Consider the following 7,367-nt stretch of genomic DNA (forward strand, 5'->3'; position numbering starts at 1 on the left):
TTTTCATGACAGCTTCTCCAACGCAGCTTGTACAGTGCATCACTTAATGAGATTTATTGTTCCATTTTATTGCTATAGGAGTGTCTTTCTTTAAAGTATTAAAAAAATAACATCAAAAATGCTTTATGATATATGGTAATGTTTCGAATATACGCCATGCTCCTAAATTCCACTATATTTACAAACCCTATTACCAAATAAGGTTAGGATATTTTGTAAAATGCAATAATTCCATGAATTCTGTGATTGTTAATTCACTTGAATCTTCATTTAACTGATAAAAGTAGAAAGAGAATATTTCTAATATTTTCAGTGATCTACTTCATCGTATTTTGTAAATAAAAATACATTTAGAATTAGAATTTCTGCAACATAAGGCAAAATAAGAGTAAAAGGTTTATAGAATATTCGAGTTACAGCGTTCCACAATGATGAGGTGGATTGGTAACAGGTGAGGAAATCATGACTGCATATATAAGGAAGATCCACCAAAAGCTCAGTCTTTTCAAGCAATAATAAGTCAATGATAAGAAACCAATTGGTTAAAAAACAACTTTTCTCAGTGCTAGAGTGCAAATAATTTAGTTTTTTATCATCTACTCCAAAGATATCTCAGTCTGTGTAAGGCAACAACGGAAATCACTGTTAAATGTGCATGACCTTTCAAACAGCATTCCATGAGAAACCTCAGGAGTACTTCAGAAAACCATTGTCACATTACACAGTCTACTGCTGCATCAAAATGTAATCGAAATGCAACAAAGAAAAAAATGTATATCTAGTCTATGCAGAAACACCTCAGAGTTCTCTGGGCCTGAGCTCATCTCAGATAGTCCAAAAGACAGTGGAAACATGTGCTGTGGTTAAATAGGTTCATGGTTCAGTTTGTCGAATTTTTTTTGAACCTGAAAAGGACCATCCAGACTATAAGTGAAAGGTGCAAAAGCCTGTCATGGTTTTGGGGTGCATCAGTACCCATGCTATGGATGACTTGCATATGTGTGAAGATAGATGGATGGATGGATGGATGGATGGATGGATGGATGGATGGATGGATGGATGGATAGATGGATAGATGGATAGATACTTTATTTATCCCAAAGGAAATTATTGTACAGTATAAGCTTACAGCACCCGGTATTTCCAGGCAGTCTCCCATCCAAGTACTAACCAGGCCTGACCCTGCTTAGCTTCTAAGATCCGATGAGATCGGGCATCCTCAGGGTGGTATGGCTGTAAGGTGCAAATTCATACAAGATACATGCTGCTATTAAGGTGACCTCTTTTCTCAGGAAGTCCATGATTATTTCAGCAAGATGATGCCAGGCATCATTCTTTATGCATTACAACTGTAGAAACAGAATCGAGTGTTCAAACTAAATCACACCTTATGCACTTGTACTGGTTTGATTTGCTGATCTGGGCTCTATCCTGGCCTTAGGTCACTGACTGTATAAAGTTTCATGATTTCCTCCTGTCCCCCCTCCCAGAAACATGCCAGTATCTTGATTGGCTCCTTTAAATTACCTTTATGTCTGAGTGAGTGTAGTGTCCTGTGATGGACTGATATCATGTTTAGGATGTATTCCTACCTTGCACCTAGTGTTTACAGGTAGGCTCAACTTATGGTGGGATCAAGACAAGACAACAAACTTTTGATCAGATCAGATCACAGTGTTCCCAAAACTATTCTTGAGAACGACAAACCTGGCAAACAACCAGCACCTTGTCAGCACCATGTCAACCTTTAATGCAGCTTTTTATTTTGCTCCACCTTGTGAGGTCCTGATTGACAGATGGGCTTGTTAATGATTATTCCAGGTTGCCGTGGTGCAAGCACTTTATAATCAGAACGTGCCAAAGGATTAGGGTCCGTCAGTTCCCTCAGCGTTAATCCCCAGAGAGAAAAAGAGTTCCGCTCTATCACGCTCTCTTCCTCCCCTTAGCACCCACAACAGCATGAGCCAACACATCCTACCAGCTGCCCATGCTTGCACGCTTCTAGATGTTTAAGACACCTCCTTCTTCTCCTCCTTAACACAAAGGCACGGGCAGATTCATTCCATTCAGCTCCTCATGTTCCATGCCTACGTAAATCTTTGCTCCACTGACATCTGTCTTTTTGTTCAGTTTTGTTTTCCATGAACGCATTATGGAGATTATTTATCACAGAAGTTGTGTTCCATTCCCACTTTTTTCCTTTCTTAGGATGGACTTCCTTAGGTTTTTAAATACAAATGGTTGACAAGGTCTGTCCTATGACATCTGAAGTAATGATTCACCCTTTGACATGTCCTTCTGTCACACTTTAGTCTCTGTCTCTAACTCTCAGACACTCCCTCACGCTGTCTCGTCTTTTCTTTTATTATTAAACAACAGCGGGAGTCAGTGGGCCAACACTTACATTACCTTACTTAATATAATTACAAGAAGAGTGTTGGGTGATAATGCAAACAATGGGTCATAGCAGTAGTAGCTTAGCAGTAATGGTACTGGACTAGTAAGCAATAGGTCACTTATTCACTGCCAAGCTGTTGTGTCCCAGCGTAAGGCCCTTTAATTCTTAAGGGTTTGGACTGTAATTGGTCACAGATCTTGCCCTAAACTGATATAAACCAAACCACTAAACGGAAATCAATTAGTTATTTCCATACAATATTATTAGGCTATAACAAATCAAATCCGGTATTTGACTTAGCAATAACACAATATTCAGTGGAAAGAAGTTTGGTTTTCTTAAAAAGAAAACTAGCTTAAGGTTCTTTGGAACCCATTCCGAGCAGAAGAAGTGCAAGTGCGTGCATGCTTCTTATAAACCTAAAGCAGACGTTGACTTTGATTAAGGTCGATCCCTCCTTTACAAAGTCATTCCTTTTGGGATTATCAGAGCTGTAGCTTGATTGTATAAAGAATGTTGAACAGGCATAGGCAGGCAGTCTGACCCCTTACTGACTCGTGGGCACACACAGGTGTGGCAGCGTATAGGAAACCTACCCAAGTTTGAACAAAAGAATTGAAAGCTATCCCCAGGGCACAAAAACATGCAGCTATGTTTCCTAAAACATGGATGAGTGTGCTGTACAACATGTTTAATTATTTTGCCACACATACTTTTAATTGAGGCTGTTAAAATAAGAAAATGTTCTACATCCAGAAGCCAAACTCACTGTGGCCATTTTAATGTATCACGCCCTGCTTAAAGTTACTTTTATTGCTTTATAATGTTGCAAACAATACAACAATGTAGAATGCCAACCACTGATAGATACCCTTCATATCTAAAGAAGGATGGCAACAATTTTCCAGCAACAATTCCGACTATCGCCATGGGAAACGATCAAACTTATAAAGAATTTTTTAATCCCCGCTCTTTGTTAAAACTTTTCTTTGACCACCCGGTCTCTGTGCTGGACCTGTTTGCTTATCAGGGATATCGTACTGAGCTGATGGCTGACAGCAATGGCACATACAGTGGAGATCAGATAATGGCCATGCTGTTTAAACAAAGCACAGGCGGCTGTAAAGTGGGCCCGGAGGAAGGCTGCATTCTGCCTCCAGCACAATGGAGTCATTCTTCAGGCTTGGGGCAGAATAATATTGCCCTTCTGAAGCGGGTGGCACAGGAAGAGAGGAAGCCCCCAAGAGAGATATCCGAAACCCATGGTTTTTATTTATGGCTGCCCGGGCACTGGCATACTGTATGCACCCATGGGAGAGCACGGGAATCACTGCATGACCAAATGGCCTGACTTTGTAGAATAGATCTTGTCCACATTGTGCTTCTATCAAGGTTTTGGGAGCGTGGCTGTCCAGCCTGGCAGATTTTTCTATTCCTGGAATCTCATGAAGGTTCCTGTCCTTGCGTAGCTGTAGGAATATTATTATGAATGGTTGGATTGATGTGGGGCCTTTGTTTAGGGTAGAATTGACTGTTTGGTCAGTGTGTGTGACTGTAATCGAAAGGTCACTGGTTCAAGCCTCATCACTGCCAGGTTGCCACTGTTGGGCTCTTGAGCAAGGCCCTTAACTCTCATTTGCTTAGGTAGTATACTGTCATAGTACTGTAAGTTGCTTTGGATAAAAGCGTCTGTTAAATGCTGAAAATGTAAAAACTACCACACCCATCAGATTTGTTAATATTATTTGGCTAATAATGCTTTTATTATAATATTCTACATTGTTTTTTTTCTTGTTGTCCAACCTACCTCTAATGAGATTTTTTGTATTAATTAACTAAAGTTTTGAGAATTCTCAAGGTTTTTGGTAAGTCATCTAGGGTTTTTTCTTTTTGCATATATCAGACCAGCACTGACTGAAGTTCATCCTTGGTCCATACAACACTAAATAGTATGCTTAAATAATAATAACAAGTGTGTACTTACATCCTGTGTATAGCAGTATGTGGTTTGAAACATGGCCCATTTTTGGTAAGTCATCTAGGGTTTATTTTCTTTTTGCATATATCAGACCAGCACTGACTGAAGTTCATCCTTGGTCCATACAACACTAAATAGTATGCTTAAATAATAATAACAAGTGTGTACTTACATCCTGTGTATAGCAGTATGTGGTTTGAAACATGGCCCATTTTTGGTAAGTCATCTAGGGTTTATTTTCTTTTTGCATATATCAGACCAGCACTGACTGAAGTTCATCCTTGGTCCATACAACGCTAAATAGTATGCTTAAATAATAATAACAAGTGTGTACTTACATCCTGTGTATAGCAGTATGTGGTTTGAAACATGGCCCATTGTTAAGAGTCTAAGCTAATCATCTGCTAATATAATTTTCATATTACGTGAAAGATCAAATTCTCTGTCAGCAAGAGCTTGTATTTTACTTAACAACCTAACATTAGCTGGCCAGCTTACTCTCTTAGTTGTATGTGCTCTATTCTAAGTAATCTCTCAAAGGTTTGTTCATGAACTGCCAACGTGACCCCCAAATTTACTGTTAATTGGTTAAAGTACACCTATGCTGACGCTATTATCATGTCACAAGCTGTGTCACAAGTTGCCCATAAAGCACAAGTTAAGGCCCCTTGAACTAATGTTTTTAAGTTGGTAGATTTTTACAATGTCCTTGTCAGTTGTTCAATGCTAGAAAAGAAGTGAGTGCATTTGTGCATAACTTTGGAAGGACATAAATGAAACTTTGATCAGCATAAATAATAGTGGACCTGTGTTTGTAGGGTTAAAGTAAGTTTGAAATAGGCTTTGACATCCACGATGGGCCCCTGTGGCAATTCATACATGTACATCTCAATTTTCACATCCTTGTAGTTCAACACCTGATGCCCTCACAGTCACATAATCTACAGCACACAGATTTCCCATCATGCACTCTTTTTTTAGCTTATGGAGATTTTTTATAGCTACGATTTTTTCTGAGCTCAAGGTGCAAATGAAACCCAAAAGATCAGCGAGGGTGTGAACCTGTTTCTTCACACCACTAATGAATCCAACCCCTCAGTGATTAACACAGAGTGTGCTGTCCTGGATTGCCCATGTGCCTCTTTTAAACTTGTTTCATTAATGAACACAATAATCTGAAACTGCTTTAAACCGCCGGTGGAAAAAAACACAACTGATATGTTAAAGATATGGGTATGGGCAGCAATATGTACAGGCTTAACTACACTGATCAGCCATAACATTAAAACCACCTCCTGGTTTTTACACTCACTGTCCATTTTATCAGCTCCACTTAGCATATAGAAGCACTTTGTAGTTCTACAATTACTGACTGTAGTCCATCTATTTCTCTACATACCTTTTTAGCCTGCTTTCACCCTGTTCTTCAATGGTCAGGACTCTCCCAGGACCACTACAGAGCAGGTATTACTTGGGTGGTGGATCATTCTCAGCACTGCAGTGACACTGACATGGCGGTGGTGTGTTAGTGTGTGTTGTGCTGGTGTGAGTGGATCAGGCACAGCAGCGCTGCTGGAGTTTATAAACACCTCACTGTCACTGCTGGACTGAGAATAGTCCACCAACCAAAAATATATCCAGCCAACAGCACCCCGTGGGCAGCGTCCGTTTGACCACTGATGAAGGTCTAGAAGATGACCAACTCAAACAGCAGCAATAGATGAGGGATCGTCTCTGACTTTACATCTACAAGGTGGACCAACTAGGTAGGAGTGTCTAATAGAGTGGACAGTGACATGGAATTTAAAAACTCCAGCAGCGCTGCTGTGTCTGATCCACTCATACCAGCACAACATACACTAACACACCACCACCATGTCAGTGTCACTGCAGTGCTGAGAAGGATCCACCACCTAAATAATACCTGCTCTGTAGTGGTCCTGTGGGGGTCCTGACCATTGCAGAGAAACAGATGGACTACAGTCAGTAATTGTAGAACTACAAAGCGCTTCTACATGGAAAGTGGAGCTGATAAAATGGACAGTGTGTGTAGAAACCAGGAGGTGGTTTTAATGATATGGCTGATCGATGTATAACCCTGTTTTTACATGTCGATAAAGGTTTGTCTCTTGTGGGTGTGTAGTAAGCGTTATTTTTTACTAGTAGGCAAAGCTGAATATATCTTTTGTGCAATGATGCCATATTGGGGCGTAAAATAGTAATTTCCCCCTTTCTGCCTGCTTTTTATTGCATATTACTCACTAGAGCCTCTTTGTTGGGTTTAAACCAGGTCTTTGAGCTGGTCATCCCCAAAAAAAATAATTCTGTATATTTTAATTGCTTTTCCATTACCAATTATTAACCCTTTAGCTCATGGACAGATGACTTTACATTACTGTCAAGAATTATTAGTCAGTGAGTGGAATTTACTGCTGATAGTAACCGTCCAGTCTGGCACTATCACTAACATCGCATTAATTTCCACCTGACTTCCCTTTCACAAATCCCATTTGGTACTTTGTCGCTCTCTGGTGTAAATCCAGGCTATGGATCCACCTTGGATACGATCATGTAAAGAGGCTCATACATCGCAATTCTTTAGGACTTGATGCAACCCTGCCACTGCACTGGTGCTGACTCTGTGCATGTAGAGCTCTTCTCTTGCAGTCGATCATTTGACCGCTGCAGAGCGTGTCATTAACATACCACTGTCTTGACAAAAGCAGTAATTATTATACTTAGGCTGCAGTTAATGAGACCAGCTGCAAGTGAGGCCCTCTGTCATTGTTCCTAAACCTTTCATATACAGCACTACTCACCAGCCCTTTATATGACTACATTACTAAAACAACCCCCTCCCCAACTTCAATTGGGGCATATAATGGCCCCTGGAATTAAAGACAGGGTTGACATGCCTCTGTCATTCCTTTACGCCTGAACAGTTGGTTTAGTGTGTCACGTAACGCCGCTTACGTAGACCTTGCTAGCAGG

At 40.3% G+C, this 7,367-nt stretch overlaps 1 pseudogene; it reads right to left on the reverse strand.

Moving 5' to 3' along the window:
* Positions 1 to 1,122: 1,122 nt before the first annotated feature.
* LOC134320940 (5S ribosomal RNA) lies at positions 1,123 to 1,241 on the reverse strand (annotated as a pseudogene).
* Positions 1,242 to 7,367: the final 6,126 nt, after the last annotated feature.

The sequence above is a fragment of the Trichomycterus rosablanca genome, chromosome 9 (genome assembly GCF_030014385.1).
Source record: "Trichomycterus rosablanca isolate fTriRos1 chromosome 9, fTriRos1.hap1, whole genome shotgun sequence".
Lineage (NCBI taxonomy): Eukaryota > Metazoa > Chordata > Actinopteri > Siluriformes > Trichomycteridae > Trichomycterus > Trichomycterus rosablanca.